Source organism: Neovison vison, chromosome 13 (assembly GCF_020171115.1).
Source record: "Neovison vison isolate M4711 chromosome 13, ASM_NN_V1, whole genome shotgun sequence".
NCBI lineage: Eukaryota > Metazoa > Chordata > Mammalia > Carnivora > Mustelidae > Neogale > Neogale vison.
In genome coordinates this window covers 4,704,545-4,726,313 of record NC_058103.1, presented here as the reverse complement: position 1 = coordinate 4,726,313, position 21,769 = coordinate 4,704,545, and the positions used below count along the sequence as shown (strand labels likewise).

The following is a 21,769-nucleotide window of genomic DNA, read 5'->3' as shown; positions in this document are numbered from 1 at the left end:
TCGGTTAATGAAAGAAATGAATTGCTGGGGGAGATGATTCTATGGGCAGATGTTTCACATTAGTCACTGCCAACCACACGCTAATGGTAAAGTAAAAGGTTAAAATGAACATGTTGGTTAATTCATACATTCGACACTGAGGTCAGTTAGCAAAATAGATGTAGACTCTTTGCCGTGTAGAAAATGATGTTATGTACAGATGATAGGGATATTAAAGTCACTTTTCAAAACCTCATAGACATTTTTTTTTATTATTAGTGGATTAATGAGCAGAATTATGGTTCAGTGAAGAAAAAGGGCAAAATCTGAACCAGAACTGATGACTAACAGTATAAAAGGCAAGGGTGAATCAAGCTTCTCAACACCTTTGTGATCCAGTGCAGAAAGAAGTCTAGTCTCCTGCTTCTGTTACAAGTGGTCCTATAAGCCGTTGTTAGAGCTGTCCCAGAATTTTATTCATGGAGCTTTTGATTTCACAGATACTGATTGCTTATTAAAAGTTAAGCAGTGCAATAACAACTAAAAAAACGTATGGGTAAATGAAGGGAAAATGGGGCCAAACGTGCAATAACTGTAGTGCATGTAATGACATTAATATCATTACAGATTCATTTCAAAGAAATGGAAGTCCATTAAGAATATGTTAAGGTGTTTATACCTCATCAGAAGGGATGTAGGGACAGATGTATGTAGTTGTTGATATTCCTATTCTGTGCTGTCTCTGGGTCACAGGTGTTTTTGTTTTTTTCAGTTGAGAAATAGGGGGCCAAAAAAGGTTTACATAATATAATCAACTACCTGTGTTAAAGAGGGTCAAGCATGAACTAGTGACAAAACCAAATCATATAATAAGTTATGACCAATCTGGTCGGTTTCACTGTGTTCTCCTGGTAATCGTTCCACAATGTGAATGTAAACCAAATGTCACTTTGTACACTTTAATACATGCAACTATATTTATTGATAATTTCTCAGTAACATTGCACAAGAAATATGTAGTCCTTTGTCATTTATGATAGTGAGCGACTTGACACAGTTTTTATTAATTAGGGTTATAATCTTGAGTTCAGATACAAGAGGGAACATATTTCATCATTATAAATTAATAAATAAGTTAATAAGCGAATGCAGTAGAAGGAGACGAAGCCCATGGGTGGTGATGAATGATCCAGGAATTCTGGTCATGTTTTGTCCCTCCCCAGGCATAAATCCCAATCCTCTTGAGTCAGAAGAACTGAACAGATACGTACACAATAGCTTTTCCATTCTGGGCTTTTGGGAAGTTAGAGAGCTTCCATTTTTTTTTTTTTAAACCGTTTTCGTTTTTTTTAAGTGAGTAGCTTGTCAATTTTTTACAAGTTAGAATGAATGAATGACTATTAAAGCTATTGATAAATATTGACACGCATGAACCAAATCAGGGAAGATCAGATACTGGCCTATGATGGAGATACGTGGCAAAGTTTATGAAGTAACTGATTTCAATACGATTTTTTTTTTTTTAACGATTTTATTTATTTATTTGACAGAGAGAAATCACAAGTAGATGGAGAGGCAGGCAGAGAGAGAGAGGGAAGCAGGCTCCCTGCTGAGCAGAGAGCCCGATGCGGGACTCGATCCCAGGACCCTGAGATCATGACCTGAGCCGAAGGCAGCAGCTTAACTCACTGAGCCACCCAGGCGCCCTCAATACGATTTGTTTTAAAGGTTGGAGGATTTTATGTTTACTTTCTTTTTTTTTTTTTAAAGACCCCATTTATTTATTTGACAAACAGAGATCACAAGTAGGCAGAGAGAGAGAGAGAGGAGGAAGCAGGCTCCGCGCTGAGCAGAGAGCCCGATTCGGGGCTCGATCCCAGGACCCTGAGATCATGACCCGAGCCGAAGGCAGAGGCTTTAACCCACTGAGCCACCCAGGCGCCCCTTATGTTTACTTTCTTAAATATCTAATTTTCCATCTTAGGTTGGCACCACAGTTTATAAACGTTTTTCTGTGGAAAAGATCTAAGTTGCTAAATCAATGAGACAACTCATAGAAAGATGGTCAGGTACAGTCTTTGGATGGGCAGTGGATAGTGGGCTCATGGTTGTATTTTCATCTTTAAAGAATGTACAAGTTAAGTGAAAAAGTGTGGAGGTTCCTCAGAAGGTTAAAAATAGAGCTACTCTATGATTCAGCAATTGCACTACTAGGCATTTACCCAAAGGATACAGAAATGTTGATTCAGAGAGACATGTGCACCCTGATGTTTATAGCAGCAAGGTCTATAATAGCCGAAATAGAGAAAGAGACCCAATGTGCATTGACTGATTAATGGATAAAGAAATTTTGGTATATACATAGAATGGAATATTACTCAGCCATCAAAAAGAATGAAATCTTGCCATTTGCAATGACATGGGTAGGGCTTGAGTGTCTAATGCTAAGTGAAGCAAGTCAGTTAGACTTGCTGTATAATTTCACTCATTAGAATTTAAGAAATGTAACAGATGACCATAGGGAGAGAAAAGGAGAGAGGGAAACCATAAAGCAGACTCAACTCGGTAAGACCAAATGAGGATTGCTAGAGGGGAGGTGGGTGGGGGAATGGGCTGAGTGGGGGATGGGGATTGAGGAAGGCACTTGTGATGAGCACTGGGTATTGTTATCTAAGTGATGAATCTGTACATTTCTACTCTTGAAACTAATATTAACGCTATATGTTAACTAACTGGAATTTAAATACAAACTTGAGAAGAAAAGGGCCAAGCAAGGATCCATGATGTGACTAGAACGCATTCTGAATGTGTCTTGTGATGTAGTCGTTTCTTCACTGAAAGTCCATTTCAAAAGGAAATTCGGTATATCACGTCTATAGGAATAAGGCTGTAGCTAGACGTCAGTAACGTGGGAATTCAGTATATTATTCTAAGGGAATTAATTAAAAAATCAGTAGATGATAGAGGAGTAGAGAGATGGACAGAGAAATGGTGGTCGGTAGATTATAAAGTAATCAGTGCTGGATTAATGAAGAAAAAATGTTGTGAGGTGTAAATTTCTGTTCGTACGATTGGCAAAGAGAGCCCGATCTCTTTTGTTAAGCGATCAGTTGGCCGAAGGCGTTCCCTTTCTGTGTTGCTGACTGTAGAGCAGCGGTTCCCGGACTGGAGTGAGCACCACAGTGCCCTGAAAGCTTGTGAAACTGTAGAGTGCTGGCCTCATCCTCAGCATCTCTTTCATTGTATTTAATACTTTTTAAAGAGTGGTTTATTTCAATCCCTGTTCGTTAGCACACAGTGTGATATTAGTCTTCGGGAGTACAGCCTTGTGATTCAGCACTTACCTGGGTCACCCCGTGTCCCTTCATCCCCGTCCCGGGATTCCCCATCCCCCGACCCACCTCCACCGCTCAGGATGATGTTAACAAAAGATCAAGTCCATGTCATTCATTTTTATAGCTCCTTAAATTTCTATTTCAGTTTTTCCCTACACATTCCCTCACGGATACAGATGTAAACCACCTTTATCATGAGGCAGAAGCACGAAGGAGATGTAGGTGGTAGACGGTGCTTTAGTTTTGATGCATGTGGTGACTATATATAAAAAGAATTTAGAAATTACATGGAAAGAGGGCAAATCGTGGACCTGCATTGTGAACGGAATGCATGCTGAACCATATTTTATGATCAAGACATCTATGACCTACTGAGGTCCATTACAAAAAGGGATTTAAGTGTTTGTATCTGTGGGACTGAGCCTGTAGATTTCAGGAACGCTCAGGGATCATGTTCTTTGCCTTGGTGCTTCATGGATTTTGATTTTATTGTCGTCATGAACAAATGAGAGAAACAGACACATCAGTTCATAAAGATGAAAAGGGTGAAGTGTATCCAACTATGAAAATATGTGGTGAGGCAAGACTTACTAGAACTTGGAGACAGTGGAGTTCCTTAATAAATGGCTCAGGGGGTTCCATTTTGGGGTAAGGATGAGATAGATGGTAATACATAATAGTATGTGTGCTTGTTTTTTAAAAAATTTTATTTAAATTCAAGTTAGTTAGCATATAGTATATTATTAATTTTGGGATAGAATTTACTGATTCATCAGTTGCAGAAAACACCCAGTGCTCATTATATCAAAGTGCCCTCCTTAATGTTTTACCACCCAATGACTCCTTCCCCACACACCTCCCCTCCGGCGACCCTTAGTTTGTTCTCTACAGTTAAGAGAGATGGTATAAGAGTCATGGGCAATGCAAAAAGAAGTATCTAAAACTCTGAGATGCAACACAATACATCATTAGTCTAACCCCTCTTTTGGAAATGATCTTATGGGCAGATATCAGAAGTACCTAAAGGTCATGTTCTCATTTTGGCTTTATAGATTTATTATCTGTATACCTGTATAGATCCATATCTGTATCTAATGTATTATTTTGGCTTTATGGAATTCATTATCCTCAATGGATCAGTGTTAGAACCATTTAAGAAATACAAATAAATAAAGAGAAAATGAAGCACGTCCAATTAGGAACACATGTTGGAGGCAGGACATATTATTAATAAAAATTAAAAACATCAGTGCCCATTAAGAAACGGATCAAGGTTGTTACTACTTTGCTAAGAATTATATAGACACAGAGAATTAAAAATCAATTATTTTAAAATTCTGAGTCAGTCCCAAGTTCAAGGTTCTTCCTTTTGTTTGTAGGAAGGAAAAATAATGGAAAATTGACACATATGTAAAACACTGAGTAAATGACACGTGGAAAGGAAGGGTAAGTGTAGATAAGGGCTTAATTTTCTCTATCCACTGCTCTGCCCCGTACTTCTCAGAATGGACGCGCTTGTCCTGATGGAAGCATCTTCCAGGGTCATGAACTCTGGGCCTGCATCGATGCACTGGGAGCTAGACACCACCAGCGTGAGTAATAGTCAAAATTCTTGGGTGGGTTGGGTGGTTTGCTGAAGCACATTTACTGCATCACTAGTGTGCATTCGTAAACAGCTTGGTGAACAAAGAGAAAGAGGACCAGTCCTGGGCCAATGATGGTGACTGGTGGCGTACGAGTCATGGGTGATGATGAGTAACGTGTGTCTGAAACTCTGAGGTCCGGTCACACGGTTTGGTGCGTTCTCTTTGTTTGAAGAGGTGCTTTAGGCGGAACTCCCGAAGACACGGAGATCTTGTTTTCGGTCTCTGTGTTTGTTCATGCATTTTCATCTGCAGTGATAATCGGAGCATTGACACTGTCCCTGAACAAAGATATATAAATATAAACAAATAAAGAGGAATATGGGAAAGCATGCTCTAATTATAAAAATAGGTGGCAAGGCAAGGCATAGTATCAATAAATTTGAAAACAGTGTGAAGTCCAAAGACTAGTAAATGGTTGCGTGACTTAAATCTGTGGCTGAGGATGATACAGGCCAATACTAGTCGATGTTCATTTTCTGGGTTGGGGAAAAGATCTAAGTGTTTCCAATTTTCTTAAGAGAAAACGAATTCATAGAGTTACGCCTCATTAATGATTGCCTACACCCCTCCAAAAGGGAACTGTAGCGGCAAGGATCAGGGAAGACGGGCTTGTTAACAAGCTCTGTGCTCTCTACTCCTCAGAACCTGCACACCGGGGCTCCTGAACGCATCCGCACGGGTCGCGGTTCGGGGCGCGCGTCGGCGTCGTGGGAGCGTGGCGAGCAGTGGGAGTGCTGGTCGGTGTTCTTGTCTTGGATGGAACGTTCGGGTCTGTTTGATTTAATTACTCTGTTCTCAAAAAGTGTTTGATTCAGTCAAGAAGCCCAAACATACCAAATCAAGTATCGTTGTTGTGAACCAATCCGATGTTCACCCTTAGCGAAACCCTGAGGGCAGTTAAGGAAAGAGTCGATCCTCAGTGGAAATGATTGCATGGATGGGTGGTAGGGATAGTCAAGGATCTTACTTGTGATTTTTTTTTTTTTTTGGTGACTTATGTTTATTTCTGTATTAGGCAGTTACTTACAATAAACAGACGCAGATGACAATAGAAAAAAAGAGCCAGTCCTGGACCAACGATGGCAGCTGAGGGTACGGAGTCGTTTGTGTCTGGAACTCTGAGGACCAGCACAAAACAAATCCATTCCATGTTGCTGACATGGTCCTATACAGATATCAGGATACACAAGGGTCTTCTTTTTTTGGTCTTGGTTTTTATTCACTTTCATTCTACAAATATAATCGGATCAGTGAAAATAGCAATAAACATATTACAAATAAAGAGGAGGGGAGTAAATCATTGTCCACTTAAAAAATATGTGGGCAAGGCGAAGTACAATTAATATGTAGTGCAAACCCTGACAATGAGTGAGAATAAACGACAGAAGCCTGTTGCCCCCCCCTTTTTTTTAAAGATTTTATTTATTTATTTGACAGAGAGAGATCACAAGTAGGCAGAGAGGCAGGCAGAGAGAGAGGAGGAAGCAGGCTCCCTGCTGAACAGAGAGCCCGATGCGGGACTCGATCCCAGGACCCCGAGATCATGACCTGAGCCGAAGGCAGCGGCCCAACCCACTGAGCCACCCAGGTGCCCCAGCCTGTTGCCCCTTTTACTGAGTATGACATAGGCCGTAAGGTGTAGCCATCAATGTTCATATTCTTTGTCATTGGCCATACTAACGTGATTTCGTCCCTTAAGAGAAAATAAAATAGGTATGATCAGAACTTACTAATTGCCTACATGACTGAATAAATACAGATGGAATTATGGGCCAATGGAGAGAGTGTCTCCATCCTTTCGTTGTTGCTGCTGTTCTGGCCTCTGCCCTCCACAGAAAGGAAATATTCCAGTTAATTTAAAATCTTAAATGGTCAGGAGCTCTGTGTGTTAGGAAGTGGGAGGTCAGTGTGAGTAACAATCAGTGTTCTTCTTGGCTAGAGTACTGTCATACTTTTATGTATGTTTGTATGTATTTTAAGTTCAATTAGCCACTCATAGTACATCATTAGTTTTTGGTAAAATGTTGAGTTGATTCATTAGTTGGAGTACAACACAGTGCTGTCGTTTCAAAAAACATTTTTACTGTGTTATTAAAAATTTATATCACCATACAAAAATGACTGAAATCTCGCCATTTGGAATGACATGGATGGAGGTAGAGAATATTATGCTAGAAGTAGGTAGTATGAGAAAGACAGATACCATACGATTTCATTCATGTGCAGTTGAAGAAATGAAACAAACACAGGGGAAAGAGACAGAGAAGGGCAAACCGAGAAACCGACCCCTAACTTCTGGGAACAAACTGATGGTTACTAAGGGGAAGCGGGGGGCGGGGGGGGGATGGTTGAGCAGCGAGCGGATGGGCCTTCAAGAGGTCACTCACGGTGAGCGCTGGGTGTTGTATGCGAGTGTGGAGTCACTGCATTGTGCACCTGGAACTAACACAACCTTGCATGTTCACTAGCTGGAGTTGAAATAAAAACTTAAAAAAAAGTATTAAATATAATGAAAGAAGGTGAGCTATGCCAGTGTTAAATACAAGGTTAATGTGGAGCAGCGTTGATGAATGCATATGTGAAATACTAAGCTGAGTTAATGAAAGAAATTTGGTTTCCGTGGAAATAGATTGTGTATATGGAGGTTAGAGCTACTAAAGAATCATACTCTTTTTTGTGTGTCTGTCTGATTTATGTGTATTTCTTCACTGATGAATTAAATGGTGAACAAATGTAGGTTGTCGTGGAGAAAGCAAGCCAGTCCTGGACCACCAGTGATGATGGGTGAGACACGAGTCATGTATGATAGAGACATTTTCTGGAGCTCCGAGGTCCAACACAAATGGAATCTGGTCCCCTGTGCTTTATGAAGGGAAGCTATATGGGTATCAGGAGTATGTAAGGATTTTGTTCTTAGCCTTTGAGTTCATGAAGCTTTAAAATACTATTATGAAAGTATCAATGGAAGAAAAACATGAATAAATGACTAAATATGGAGAGAATGAAGCTCTGTTCATCAAACAAAATATATACTAAGGAAAAGGCATATGAATGTAAAGGAATAGATTAAAAAAAGGACCAAGTATATTTTGTATTTGACGAAGGGTGATTTAGACAGTGCTAGGTAATAGTTACTGCTCTCAGTCAGGAATCAATTTGGAGTTTATTAATAAAAAAGTAAATAAATACTACCAAAAATTAATAAATGCCTAGCTGCCTATGCAAACAAGTGATGGAAAATATAGAGACAATAACTCAATTTTTTATCATATTGTCTACTGTATCATATTTTATCATCTCTTCAGAGGGCATGTACTGAGCTGATTTTATCATTCACGGTGATTAAGACTGTTACGATATCTTTGTGTTAGAAAAGAGAAAAAGCAAATAATTGTCAAAGACCTTGTTTTCGGTGATTTGTTTAAGAGCATTCACAATATCATTTAAAAGTAGTAAAGTAGTAAATAAAATAAAGACTTAACTATGGTCTGATGAGAAATACGATATGAAATACTAACGTTGATTCACTGATAATGTACGATGTGGGGATTGACTAGTGAAAGACGCAATCTGTGTGGTGCACGATTATAATAATAATAATCTGTTAGGCGTATTCAAGGTTTTTTTTGGTGATTTTACCAAATCACGCATTGATTTTTATTACCAGTGAATTAGGATGAAGAAAAGGAGACCCAAATCTAGATCGATGGTGAAAACTGGTGGCGTAGGAATCCTCCGTGGTTGCGTGTTACACGCCTGTAACTCTGAGTCCATGCAAAACAAAATCTAGCTTGTTTTCTGTTGTAAGTGACCCCGTGGGTCAATGTAGAAATATACAAAGTTCATATTCTTTTTTAAAATTTTTAAATTTTTAAATTAACATATATTATTAACCCCAGGGTTACAGGTCTGTGAATCATCAGGTTTACACACTTCACAGCACTCACCATAGCACATGCCCTCCTCAATGTCCATAATCCCACAACCCTCTCCCTAACCCCCTCTCCTGGCAACCCTCAGTTTGTTTTGTGAGGTTAAGAGTCTCTTACGATTTATCTCCCTCCCGATCCCATCTTGTTTCATTTGTTCCTTTCCTTTGCCCCCAAACCCCCCACTCTGCCTCTCAACTTCCTCATATCAGGGAGATCATATGATAATTGTCTACAAAGCTCATACTCCTATGTTGGGTTCATAGCCTTAGATTTCTGGTTATGAAGGAATCAGTAATCAAAGCATTGAAAACAAAACAAAACAAAAAAACAGATAAATAGGGTGAAGCATTGTCCAGTTTGGAATATATGTGGTGACATATAAGAAGTGAGGAAGAATGCTCATTTGCTTAAGAATTATATAAGCACTGATAAGGAAGAGCCCTTATCATTGCTATTGATCAGCCTCAAGTTTAAGCTTTCCTTTAGGTAAAAGAGAAAACACATTATGAAAGATGAATGCATGCCTAAATGAATACAAGAAATGTAGGAAAGAAGGACCAATGGAGACAGGATCTGAAATTTTCTCTTGTTTGTGCTCCTCTGTACTCCTTAGAAAGGACCCGGCTAGCAGATGTCAGGATTCTTCCTTGGTCACGAGAGCTCAGGTTGCGTTCATGCGTCAGGAACGTGGAGACCATGTGAGTCATAGTCGAAGTTTCGGTCTTAGTTTCCGTTCTTTGCTCAGCAGGATTCAGTGCATCATTGAAAACCGTGGCGTAGAATCAGTAAATCCAATTAGCCCACTGAGCAACATGGGACTGATACAAAGCGTTGTATTGATTAATGCATATAATACGAGTTGAGAATAATTAATGAGCGTGATACAGACGTGAGAAGTGTTCTAAATAGATACATGGGATTGCGAAGCTCCATGTAGTTTCTGGGAATAATCATGGTTAAAATTATAATTACTGAAGATGAATTGATCAGTAGATAATGGAGAAACGAAAGGGGACCAAGAGGGACGGCACTGGATCGATGATGACCGCTGGTGGCGTATGAGTCGTGGACGATGAATACGTGTCTGGAACTCTGAGGTCCGACGCAGATGGACTCTGCTCCGTTGTCCCTGTTTGATGTGGTCGAGAGGCAGAGTCAGGAATATTTAAAGACCGTGGTTTTTGTCATTATACTCATGAATTTCCTTCCTATTTTTATAATTGGATCAGTGAGATTATTAATACACAGATGTCAACAAATTTAAATGAAGAGAAGGTGATGCCTTGTCTAACTATGAAAATTGGTGGTTAGGCGACAATTACTATAATATAATAATACATTAATTATATCGAAAAGACCGATATCCATTAGGAAAGAGATGGTATTAAGGGTGTTGTCTCTTTGGCTGAGGTTGGTGGTATGTACCATGTTAAGAACAGTGTCCTTTTGGCAGGGGCAAGACAGATACTGTTTGTTTACTTAGTAGGAAAGAGATATATATTATCTCAAGTCGCCACTTGCCTAAATGACAGACTGAGTGAAAGGTGGGATACAGGGATGAAGGAACGTAAGGTCTCAATCTTTTATCCCCTGCTCTGTCTTGTACTCCTTAGAATGGTCACCGTCAGCTGACGGAAGCGAATTACCCTAGTCGCCGGCTCCGTGGTCGAATCTGTGGGTGATAGCGTGGACCCCAGTGCGAGTAAGAGTCAAAATTCTTTTCCTGGTTTGGTGGTTTTTCAAAAAGGTTTCATTCCATTATTAAAAAAACTTGTGAAGTCTAACTACTGATTACCAGCCATGGCCCAATAATTAGAATCAGGTTAGTAAGAAACATTGTGTTAATTAGCCTATGTAGGAAAAACATTGAGGTCAGTTAATGGATGATATTTATTGTTAGTGGGAATTAATTCTGCAGATAAATGTGAGAGATATGGAAGGACTTGTTTTGAGGTTTTGTGACCCCTAGGTATTGTTTTGTTATTATTAGTGAAGTGATGAATTAATAAAAACATGTAGACATGATTTGGAGGTCATGAGGGACGTGCCCGGGTAAATGTTGATGCGTGGTGGCACAGGGGTCCTGGATGATGAACATCACAGGTCTGGAACTCTGGGTTCCGACACACAAAAAATCTAGTCCTTTCTCCTACTGGAAGTGATCCTAGGGAGAGATGTCTAGACATGCATGTCTAACAGTATTGTTACAAAAAGAGTGACAAAAATATACAAACAAATAATAGATAAATATGAAGAGGGTGAAGCATTGTTCATTGCTGTAATATATAATAACTAAAATGATATTAGTGTGCATCAGAATGGAAAATAAAAGATCCACGTCTGAGTAAGAATGATGTGGGGAATAAGTCGTAATTACTGGAATCTGTTACAGCGTCGACATTTGATGTATTAAGGGGAAAATTACAATAATTTCATAAATGCCTAAATGACGGCAAGTGAACAGTGGGATATATGAATCAGTGGAGAGAAGAGCTCAAAATTTTTATCATCTTCCTGCTTGTCACTCTTCAGAACAGACACTTGAGTTGTTTTCAGCTTCCGCCGTGATCAAGACTGTGATGTTCCCTTTGAGCACTGAAAGAGATGGAGGCGAATAATGGTCAAAATGGTCGTCTTGGAAAGGGCCACTTGTTTCAGGGTAATCATGGTATCATTAAAAAGCATTAAGTTGATTAAAAAAACAACCGAGGCCTCATGGCAAACGGGATGAGACCCATCACGTTGACTGATGAGTAATCTAGGAGATGGGGATGATGCATGTCGTTTGGATAATGATTCTGTTAACTGACGTTAGAGATATTCAAGGATCTTATTCTGTGGTTCGTGTGAACCATGTATTATTATGATTTTTAAAAGATTTTATTTATTTATTTGACAGACAGAGATCACAAGTAGGCAGAGAGGCAGGCGGAGAGAGAGGGAGAAGCAGGCTCCCCGCTGAGCAGAGAGCCCGATGCGGGGCTTGATTCCAGGACTCTGGGATCATGACCTGAGCCGAAGGCAGAGGCTTAAGCCACTGAGCCACCCAGGCACCCCCAAGGCAGAATATATTAATGTGAAAAACTGGAAAAACTGATAGATGTCCATTAAGAAATAAATGGACCAAAGGTCATCTCTTTGGCCTTGGGTCTATAGGCGTGCCTAAGTGGGAATCACTTTAATTGTTTCTCAGGCCAAAGATAGATTTTTATAAGATGACCATACGTATGTAAAGAAACAGTAATGAATATCAAATACTGGGTAAATGAAATGCAGCAAGCAAGGAACAGTGTGGATTAGGTTCCAATTTTTTTTTTTTTAATCTTCCACTGTGTTCTGTACTCCTCAGAATGAATACGCACGAGATGATTCGGTGACTTCCCCGGGCGTGAGGTCTGTGGTTGCTTCTGTATAATAGGATGGAGATGAATGTGAGTGACTGTTGTTCTCTTCTCGGTATAAGGGGATTTTCTAAAGGTTATTCACTGTCGGTTATAAATTTTAATTTATTATGTATTAGTATTATTTATTAAAACACATAAAATAGAATTCAGGAAGGCAGCTGGATCTCCGTGTTAAATACAGAATGTACGAAGCACGTTGGTGAACGCAGGTCTGCGGTCTGAAGACCCTGATGAGATACACTGATGGGAGGTTCATTCTGTGTACAGATTTGAGACTTGTATGTACCAAGTCTCTTTGGAGTCGTACCACTTAAAAATTAGTAGTGAATTAATGATTTGATCAATTAACACATAGAAAAAGAGGGACGGCACTGGATCGATGATGACGGCTGGTGGCGTATGAGTCGTGGACGATGAATACGTGTCTGGAACTCTGAGGTCCAACCTGGTCTACTCCATTCCCAGTCTGAAGGCATCCTATAGACAGATACCAGCAGCAAAGGAAAGGTTTGCTGTTGGTCTTGGTGTTGATGCATTTTTATTTTATTCATACAATTGGATAAATGTGAGAATCTATAAATAAATAAATAAATAAATAAAGATGACTAGAGTCAAGCATTGTCCAATTACAAAAATATATAGTGAGGCAAGGAATACTATGACTCTATTATGGAAACCCGGTAGTTTGGGTAGAAACAAATGCTATTTGACTGTTACCACTTAGGGTTGGGATGATGTAGACAGTGTGAATTACATCATGTCCACATTCTGGCTCAGCGGTGTGATCGAAGTCGTTGGTTTTCATAACAGACCGAAGTACGTACGCCAGACTAACGATGGCCTAGAGAGCTGTGTGGACGCTGAAGCTGGCATAAATGGAGAGAATGTCTCAACCGTTTTTATCACCTGCTTTGCTTTGTACTTCTTAGAAAGACACTGGACCTGATTTAAGGATTTCTCCCTTGATCCTGACCTCTGCGTTTGCATCTGTTTTAGGAGACTGGAGACCCGTGTAAGCCTAATCGCATTTCTTCTCTTGGTTTGGGTTGTTGGTCTAAGGGTATTTACTGTAGTAATCCAGTATTTGAAATATAATCAAAGAGGGTTATCTTTATCCTACTGACAAATAGGAGATTTTTAGGAAGCAGCGTATTGATTTTTAGGAAGCGTGTAGGAGAAACCGATACAGGGCAGGGATACAACGATAGAAAGAAGGATCTAGAAGCATATTAGGGATATCAAGGCCTTATTGGGGCTTGTAAATAATGGAATCTAAATATTATCATTAGTGAGTTAATAAGTGAGTCAGTAAACAATATTGAAATGAATGAGGAGAACGCCGTCTTTTCTGGATCAGGGATGAGAACTGCCGGCGTAGGAGTCACGGATGATGAGTGATACGTGTCTGGAACTCTGAGGTCCAGCACAGGAGAGATGGCTTCCTTCTCTTCATGCACTTGCTTTTCTTAATATAATTGAACCATGAAAGAATCAGTAGACAGGAATATGGATCAGCTGAACGTCTTAATCTTTTTATCACTTTTTGTGCTTGGTACTTTTCAGAATAGAAGGTCAAGGTGATTTCTGCCTTCATTTTGGTCCAGGGCACCATGTTCCCTCTTAGAGGAAAGAGACTAACGTGAGTAATGATCGACGGATTTTCCTTGCTTTGGGTCATTGTTTAAGGGCTTTCATGGTCTGATTAAAACATAATAAATATAAGGAAATATTAATTACAGCTCAGTGATAAATAGGATATGAAACATTATGCTGATTAATTGATAATACATAACATTTATTATTGAAAGCGATATGATCTATTTTGGCAGTGATTCTATAGGAAGAGTTTAGGAATATTCAAGTATTGCCTCAGTTTTTCTGAATAGCGTATTGATTTTATTATGATCAATGAAGGTATGTTTCAATTGATAGAAATGTACAAGTGAATAAAGTAGCCTCTGGTGGAACCAGTGGCGGTGACTGATGGGGGAGGAGTCAATGGACAACGGACAGTGTGTGTCTGGAACCTGGAGGTGCAATATAATTAGTATTCTATTTTCTCTGTTTATTTGATCCTACAGATAGATGCTAGGAATGTATAAAGATTACATCCTTATTCTGGGTGAATTTATATATTTGTTTATTTACTGACTTATGTTTAGAAAGGAGGGGCAGAAAGGGAGAGAGAGAATCCTAAGGAGGCACCATGCCCAGCATGTTTTAATCCGTGGAACACTTCATTTCAACCTCGTATCTGTCTGACACGGGGCTAGATCCCATGATCCTGAGTACATGACCTGTGCCAAAATCAGAAGTCAGGCACTTAACCGACTGAGCCATGAAGGTACCCCTTGGATGAATATATTTATATTTGTTATTATGGATGGACCAGTGATAGAATCATTAAAGATGGAGTGCTGGGGGTTGTACATAAACAATGAATCTTGGCACACTGCATCAAAAACTAATGAGGTTATTGTATGGTGACAAACATGACACAATAAAAAAAAGGAAAAAAATAATAATAGAAAATTAGAATATATGTAAAGAAGAATCATTAAAGAAAATATAAATAATAGATTAAGAGGAGAAAGTTAGTTATTCCCTAATTCTGAATGTAATATTGTCATGTCAGTAATAAAATTCTCAGACACTGATGCCCTTCGTGAAATAGTTGTTTCCTGGCTTTCCCTTCTTTCGCTAAGGATTATGTAGACATGAATAATTAAGAGTCAGTTTCATTGTTCTGGGTCAGTGTCAAGTTTGAAGTTTTCCTTTTTGGTAAGAGACAAAGATCTATGTTACGAAAATTTTTGGATTCCTAAAAGACTGAGGAACATCAGTGTGGAAGGCAAGTATCAGTGGAGATTAAATTTTTTTTCTTTTTTTTTTTTTTTAAGATTTTATTTATTTATTTGACAGAGAGAGATCACAAGTAGGCAGAGAGGCAGGCAGAGAGAGGGGGGGGAAGCAGGCTCCCTGCCGAGCAGAGAGCCCGATGCGGGACTCGATCCCAGGACCCTGAGACCATGACCCGAGCCGAAGGCAGCGCCTCAACCCACTGAGCCACCCAGGCGCCCCTAAATTTTTATCATTTTTTCTGTCATTGACTATGGTTTGTACTTCTCAGAATGGACAGATGCGAGCTAACCAAGCATTATTCCAAGGTGCCGAGCTCTACGATAGCTTCGGTGTGACAGAGGCACAGGGTCCCATGTGAGTCATAGTCCGATTTCTTTTCTTTGTTTCAGTGATTTTTTCCGGCTCATTTGCCGTATTCAGACATTCCATATAGAATCACAGAAGGCTAACTGTAGCTCTGTGATAAATACTGAATTTGAGAAAACACTGTATTGATTGATGCGTGTATGGAAAACTGAGATAATAATGAAGGATACTGATGTATATTCGGTTTAAGGACATAAAAACACATTTCTTTTTTTGTGATTAATAGGATTTTAAATTATCAGTGAACTAGTGATTCACTCATTCTCCAAAAGAATGTAACGTAGAAGGAGGGACAGTATTGGATCGATGATGACCACTGGTGGCGTATGAGTCCTGTACGATGACTACGTGAAACTCTGAGGTCCAACAGAAAATTAATCTAGTCCGTTCTCATTATTATTTGTAACAGACAGATGTCAGGAACATAGCAAGATCTTGTTTTTGGTCTTAGCGTACATGCATTTATATGTATTGTTACATATGCATGTATGTAAGTATACATATATGCTTACAATGTATTTACATACATGTAAATGTAAATTTACATATAGGTAAATAAGAGGTCCTATAAATAAATAAATAAAATGATGAAGAGAGGGAAGCATTGTCTAATTATAAAAAGATGTGGTTAGGCAATAACTAGGACTCAATTTATTTATTATTAGTGATTAATAATTAATACTATTACTATACCATGAAAACCCTGATGTGCAGTTAGAAGCACGTTGTGCATGGCTGTTACCTGTATAGCTGAGGATGGTATAGATAGGGTAAGTCACAGATAGTGCTTGTCGTCTGGGTCAGTGGTAATTTGAAGTTTGTTTTCTTGAGGGAAAACATACATACACCAGATTAGTGATGGCCCAGATCCCAGACGACTGACTGTGTGGGAGGGGAAAGGCGAAGACCAGTGGAAATAGTGTCTCAGCCTGTGTTGTCGCATGCTGTGCCGTACACTCCCAAGGACAGACGCCGCATGCCTGAGCTAGGATTCTCCCTGATCATGAGTTACAGGCTTGCGTCTTTGTTTTAGGAGATGGAAGACCAATATGAGTAATAACCAAAGTTTTTGTTTTGATTTGGGTGGTGTGTCCAACCCTCTTTACTGCAGTAATAAAAAAGATGAAATCAACTCAGATTCCTGGGTAGTAATGCTCAAATGGCCAGCTGTGTCCTGGTGACAGATACGAGGTTGAAATGAAGTGTTCCAGTGATTAAAACATTTATGAAAAACTGATAACAAATATGACGGAGGTATAACATGGGAATGGTTCCAGATATCTATCAGGGCAATCAAGGCCCTTTTGAGTTTTTGTGAATCGCACAGTTTTATAATTAGTGAATTAATGAACTAATAAACAATGTAGAAATGAACGAAGAGCGCTGTCTTTCTGGGTCTGTGCTAGCTGCCAGCATATGAACCACGGATGATGAATGATGCGTGTCTGGAATTCTGAGGTCCACCACGGAAGAGATGAGATCTTTCTCTCTGTGCATTTCCATTCTTGATTGTAATTGGATCAATGAAACACCAATGAGAAAATATATTTTAAAAAAGTGAATTGTAGAAGTATTTAAACATATGCGGGGAGGCAAGAAGTACTATTAATATAATTTGAAAATGCTGAAGTCCATAGAGAAATAAATGGGACATGATTGTTCCCTCTTTGGCTTGGATGGTATAGACTGGTCACGTTACTGATAATGTTGATGAACTTCGAAGCGGTTCCTTTTTATAAACGGTAATGAAATGAATATTCTCCAGTAACGATTTCCTGAAGGCCGGACCAAGTGACAGATGTAAAGCAAGGGTAGTGGAAGAAAGTCTGATTTTTTTCTCATGTTCTCTGCTTGGTACACTTCAGTAGAGATGCTCCAGCTGATTTCACCTCTACCCTGATCATGGTGGTTATGTTGCCTGCATCTTAGGAGACTAAAGCAAGGTGAGTAGTAATTAGAGATTTTGTCTTAGTTTGGGTCGTTTGTTTAAGGATATTCACAGTATTATTGAAATTTTATAAATATCATCAAAAAGTAGGGCACCTGGGCGGCTCAGTGGGTCAAGCCTCTGCCTTCAGCTCAGGTCATGATCTCAGGGTCCTGGGATCAAGCCCCGCATCGGGCTCTCTGCTCAACAAGAAGCCTGCTTCCCCCTCTCTCTCTGTCTGCCTCTCTGCCTACCTGTGATTTCTCTATGTGTTAAATAAATAATATCTTTAAAAAAATCAAAAAGTAAATTATGGCCCAGTGATAAATATGAGATATATTGATTATTGATACTATGTAACACTTAGATTGATTAATGAGAGAGAGATAATCTATGTTGGCAATTATTCTATAGATAGAAGTTAGGAATATCCAATTGGTCATTTTTAATCAGGTATTTTACTAAAGTCATTGAATTAATGATTGAATTGATACAAATGTAGAAATGAGTAAAGGCAAAGTTGATCTTTTATCTGCCTGTGAGAATATCTGGTGGTGGGTCAGTTACGGATGATTGATAGTATTTATGTCGATGGCGGAGGTCCCGTTCAATACACAGTCCTTCTTTCCATGATTTGATCCTATGGACAGATGTTCGGAAAGCGCAAAGATCATGGTTTCACTGGGTCATACATTTATATTTATTATTACAAGTGGATCAAGGGTAGAACCACTGAGGAATACGAATAGTGATAAACATAAACGCGTGAAGCATTGTTCAGCCCCGAAGACCAGTGTATAGGCAAGAAATAACAATGAAAATTGCAAACCCTGACACCCATTAAGAGCTAAAGAGTGACAGGACTGTCACTTCTCTAGCCAGTAGTCATTTAGACATGAGCAGATCAGAGTCAATTTTATGGTTCTGGATCAATCTTAAGTCTGAGGATTTTTGTTGCTGTTGTTGTTAAAACAAACAAAAATCAATGTTAATGCAACATTCTTAGATATCTCAATGACCGTGTAAATGAAATGGGGAAAGCAAGAATCAGTGGAAATGAACGTTTTATTTTATTTTATTTTTTATCATCGACGGTGCTTTTCATGTCTCAAAATGGACACATTTGAGCTGATGTAAGCAGTCCTGCCTGGTGGCGAGCTCGGTGGTCGCATCCCTCTGTTAGACGTGCAGAGAACAGCGTGAGTAAATCCCGTTTCTGGTCTTGGTTTCCGTGATCTTCTTATTCAGGGAATTCATTACGTTACTTGAGAGTTCCTTGTCGCATCACAGAAGGCCAACAGGAGCTCAGTGACAAATACTGAATTGTATGAAACATGATACTGATTAATGCCTGAATGAATAACAACATAATTCTAAAAGAGATATATTGATGTGAGAATGATTCTATTTACAGAGTAAGAATATCCCGAGTTTTCTTGGGCTTCTGTGAATGACAGGGTTTTAACATTATTACGAGTGATTCAACGAATAACTCGACAGAAACGTAGAGTTGCATGAAGGGAAACGGACAACACTGGATCGATGATGACGGCGGGTGGCGTAGGAGTCGGACATGATGAATGCGTGTCTGGAACTCTGAGGTCCAGCAGAAATGGAATCTGGTTTACTGTCATGTTTGAGGGGACTCTGTAGACAGAAACCAAGCACATACAAGGATCTTGGTTGTGGGTCCTTGTTCATTAACAAATTTTTTAATTTTAAAAAACTAAAATTCTTTTAATTTTTATAATTGGATCAATGAAACAATCAATAAACAAGCATATGAGTAAATAAAGATTAAAGCAGTGAAATCTTGTCCAATTATAAAAATAGGTGGTTAGGTAGGGAATAGTGTTAGTGCGTATTTAAAATGCTGATGTCTACAAGGGAACATATGGTACAGGACTTGCTCTTTGAGGATGATGCTGTTATGGATAAGTAATAACCAGTGTTCATATTCTTTATCGGCTAGATTGATAGCGTTCCTTAACTTACGAAAAAAAATGCGGTATTGTCATTCATTACTTAATAAGGGAGTAAATTAAAGATGGGATGCCAGGGCCTGTGAACACCATAACTCAGTCCTTTTTTTATCTTGCCCTACTGTGTGCTCTTCAGAACGGACACACCTGAGCAGATGTTAACATCTTCTATGATCCTGAGTTCTGTGCTTGCCTCTGTAATAGAAGGATGGGGATTAATGTAAGTAACAGTGAAATGATTTTCTTGGTTTAAGGTTTTAGGTCATTCACTGTATTATTAAAAATCTACAGCGTACAATGAAAAGAGGCACTGTATTTCCCTGATAAATACAGGCTATGTAAACTATTATAATAGTTAACCCATGCATGATTAATGTGGAAAGCAAGACTCAATGGAAATAAACGTTTAATTCTATGTTTTATCATGGACTGTGCTATCCATGTCTCAAAGCAGATACATTGGAGCTGATGTAAGCAATATTAATTAAAGGATAATTCATTAAATTAATTCAAGAGATACATTGATGTGAGGATGATCTAGGTAGAAGTAGGGACATTTGAGTTCTTCCTCAGTTTTTATGAATTACAGCATTTAAAATTATTAGTGCATTAATGATTTCCTCAGTAAACAATTAGAAATGAATAACAAAAAAGAGGGATAATATTGGATCGATGATGACCACTGATGGCATATCAGTCATATGTGATGAATATGTGTCTGGAACTCTGAGGTCCAACAGAAGAGAAATCTTGTGCATTCCCATTGTTTGAAGCGATCCCGTGTGGACAGATGTCCAGAATACACAAGGATTTTGTTTTTGCTGTTAGTGTTCCTGCATTTTCTTTCAATTTTTATAATTGGGTTAGTTAAATAATCAATAAATATAAATAAAGGGGAATGTAATGAAGCATTGTCCAATTATGTGATTATGCAAGAAATATGTGATTATGCAAGAAATACTATGAACATTCTTTGAAAACTCTGAGGTTTAATTAGAAGTGAGAGCTACGTGACCGTTAGATGTATGGCTAAGGATGCTGTGGAGAGTGTAAGTCGTAGACAGTGTTCAGATTCTGGGTCATTGGTAAATCAAAGTTACTCATTTTCTCAAGAGAAAAAAATATTTACACCAAATTAAGAGTTGACCAACAGTGGATTTAATGAAAGGTTAAAAGCACGGACCAATAGAATGGAATGTCTTGACTATTTCTATGATATACTCTGCTTTACACTCCGCAGGATGGACCGATTAGACCCACGTGAGGATTCTCCCCGGTCAAGGGCCCTCGGGTTGTATTTTTGTACTGGGGCGACAGGAGACGGATGTGAGTAATGGTCCAAGTTCCTGTCTTGTTTCTGGTATTTTGCTAAGGATAGTCATTGTGTTCATACAAAATAGGAATTACAACCAGAGAAGGCCAGCTGGGGCCTAGTAATGAATACAGGATTAAAATGAACCGTTACATTGATCAATGCATTTATGAAAAGCAGGATAACTGATGAGAGAAAAGAGTGATGCATGAATGATTCCAGATACATATTATAGATAAACGTTCCTTCTTCAGGTTTTGTGAATCATATAGTTTTTTTTTTTTTTTTTTAGATTTTATTTGTTTATTTGACAGACAGAGATCACAAGTAGACAGAGAGGCAGGCAGAGAGAGAGAGAGAGGAGGAAGCAGGTTCCCTGCTGAGCAGAGAGCCCGATGTGGGACTCGATCCCAGGACCCTGAGATCATGACCTGAGCCGAAGGCAGCGGCTTAACCCACTGAGCCACCCAGGCGCCCGAATCATATAGTTTTAAATAGTAATTAGTGAATTACTGATTAACGAAGAATGTAGAAATGAATGAGAAGAAAGCGGTCTTTCTGGATCAGTGATGATAACTGCCAGCGTATGAATCACGGATGATGAGTGATACGTGTCTGGAACTCTGAGGTCCAACACAGAAGAGAGGCGGTCTTTCTCCCCATGCATTTCCATTCTCGATTATAATCAGATCAATGAGATAGCAGTAAGGAAATACGTAAAAAAAAAAACGCATTGTAGGAACATTGTCCAATTTTAAAAACATGTGGGGAGGCAAGAAGTATTATTAATATAACTTGAAAACACTGAAGTCCAAAGAGAAGAAAATGGTACATGACTGTCCCCTCGTTGGCTCGGATGGGATAGGACACATTGTAGATGGTTTTTATATCCTGGACCACTGGGAAGTTCAAAGTAGTTCATTTTTGTGGAAGACGGTGAAATAAATATTTTTCAGTAATGATTTCCTAAATGCCGGGCTAAATGGAAGAATTAAAGCAAGAATCAGTGGAAGAATGTGTCTCT

At 39.0% G+C, this 21,769-nt stretch overlaps 1 long non-coding RNA gene, 5 other non-coding genes and 6 pseudogenes across 22 annotated transcripts in view; all 12 read left to right on the top strand.

Annotated features, from left to right (window-relative positions):
* LOC122893017 overlaps positions 1–21,769 on the top strand; it is a 78,226-nt gene that overhangs the window by 51,846 nt on the left and 4,611 nt on the right. For 14 of the 17 annotated variants that reach the window (XR_006381558.1, XR_006381557.1, XR_006381559.1 and 11 more), the window contains 13 exons: positions 4,819–4,906; positions 5,603–5,729; positions 7,698–7,744; positions 9,506–9,590; positions 10,506–10,594; positions 11,425–11,551; positions 12,242–12,323; positions 13,226–13,308; positions 13,860–13,935; positions 17,390–17,467; positions 18,580–18,650; positions 19,570–19,653; positions 20,674–20,759. This is a non-coding gene — a long non-coding RNA (uncharacterized LOC122893017). The remainder of the gene's footprint in view (positions 1–4,818; positions 4,907–5,602; positions 5,730–7,697; positions 7,745–9,505; positions 9,591–10,505; positions 10,595–11,424; positions 11,552–12,241; positions 12,324–13,225; positions 13,309–13,859; positions 13,936–17,389; positions 17,468–18,579; positions 18,651–19,569; positions 19,654–20,673; positions 20,760–21,769) is intronic. The other 3 variants (XR_006381563.1, XR_006381565.1, XR_006381556.1) reach the window with 3 other exon arrangements.
* Positions 5,022–5,099, top strand: LOC122895201. Its single transcript, XR_006382169.1, has one exon. It is a non-coding gene; the product is annotated as a small nucleolar RNA SNORD113/SNORD114 family (small nucleolar RNA).
* Positions 8,660–8,734, top strand: LOC122894725. Its single transcript, XR_006381799.1, has one exon. It is a non-coding gene; the product is annotated as a small nucleolar RNA SNORD113/SNORD114 family (small nucleolar RNA).
* Positions 9,924–9,995, top strand: LOC122895184 (annotated as a pseudogene).
* LOC122895218 lies at positions 10,942–11,016 on the top strand. The gene has a single exon (XR_006382177.1). It is a non-coding gene; the product is annotated as a small nucleolar RNA SNORD113/SNORD114 family (small nucleolar RNA).
* Positions 12,669–12,740, top strand: LOC122895182 (annotated as a pseudogene).
* Positions 13,646–13,720, top strand: LOC122895199. Its single transcript, XR_006382168.1, has one exon. It is a non-coding gene; the product is annotated as a small nucleolar RNA SNORD113/SNORD114 family (small nucleolar RNA).
* Positions 15,824–15,891, top strand: LOC122895196 (annotated as a pseudogene).
* Positions 16,917–16,988, top strand: LOC122895215 (annotated as a pseudogene).
* Positions 18,987–19,058, top strand: LOC122895198 (annotated as a pseudogene).
* On the top strand, positions 20,099–20,170 carry LOC122895192 (annotated as a pseudogene).
* Positions 21,305–21,379, top strand: LOC122895194. The gene has a single exon (XR_006382166.1). It is a non-coding gene; the product is annotated as a small nucleolar RNA SNORD113/SNORD114 family (small nucleolar RNA).